General features: G+C 38.2%; 1 pseudogene; it reads left to right on the top strand.

Moving 5' to 3' along the window:
* The first annotated feature begins 797 nt into the window (after positions 1 to 797).
* Positions 798 to 894, top strand: LOC130022990 (uncharacterized; annotated as a pseudogene).
* Positions 895 to 1,183: the final 289 nt, after the last annotated feature.

The raw sequence follows: 1,183 nt of genomic DNA, 5'->3' as shown, positions 1-1,183 counted from the left end.
GGTCAGGAGACTGTCGTTTTAGACATATTTGGAATTAATTTTAGATCGAAAAGTACACATCATTCAAACTGCTGTATGTGCTTAGCAATAAATTATTATACACTTCTTCAATGACCAAAGAAAACCCCCTCTGCTCAGAGAACTCGATTTTTAATTACAGGTGTGCTTTGCCCATGTGGAATGACTGAGAATCACTATGAGTAGATAAAAAACTCACTATACACACGAAGATGCACACAGGTTACTTTGAGACATCTGTTTTGTTAATGTTTGTTGGCCATTAAACTTCACTGAGACCCTTTTTTCTGTCCTTTGCAGGAGCCTCATGAATCTCACCTTCCGTTCAAGTTGAACATGTAATAAGGTGGAATTAAATCATCAATATTCTTCTCACCTCTTCCTTCAGGAGAAAAATCCTACTTACATTCAAGGTGGTCAAAGTGCAGACAACACCATCCACCTTTTTCTGGAGATGTACACGAGACCGAGGTGAGAACAGCAAAAGGCTCTATTTTAATGGTCTTAATGAAGGTTTCAGGGAAGGGCATTAAACAAGACTGATTCACCATCTTCCAAAAGAAATAATTTGCACAGCTGACGCCCTGGGTATGGTAAAAGAGAATATGGTAAAAACCATACTTTTTCTTCTGGGACATTAAGGTTCTAAATCTATAGCTTCAAGCTGCTTTGAAATACCTACCTTGATTAGGAATCACCGTCTGCCATAGGAGTGAGTAAGGACAACACTCAAAGAAATCAGAAGAGAAAAATAGGGAAAAAAACAACTCTTATACTCAGTTTGGCAACACATGTACTAAAATTGAAATGATACAGAGATTAGCATGGTCCTTGAACAGAGATGACATGCAAACTTGTAAAGTGTTCCACATTTTTGTTGCAAGAAGAATTAACAGGGCTACATTAATCTAAGACAAGCCCCACAAGTACTCCAAATTTCGACATAAAGTTAGCACAAATCCCCATCACAATGATCTCTCTCAATGTCAATGGACTAAATGCAGCAATTCAAAGGCAGAGGATAGCAGGATGAATTAGAAAACTGAACCCAACATTCTGCTGCCTGCAAGAAACACATCTGAATAATCAAAGAAAACATGGGCTCAAATTCAAAGGCTGGGAAACAATTCTTCGAGAAAAGAACACCTCCAAATATCTGGAGTGG

This window comes from Sorex fumeus, unplaced genomic scaffold (assembly GCF_029834395.1).
Source record: "Sorex fumeus unplaced genomic scaffold, SorFum_2.1 ptg000021l, whole genome shotgun sequence".
Lineage (NCBI taxonomy): Eukaryota > Metazoa > Chordata > Mammalia > Eulipotyphla > Soricidae > Sorex > Sorex fumeus.
The sequence above is the reverse complement of the archived record's forward strand: the minus strand, read 5'-3'. Positions and strand labels throughout refer to the sequence as shown.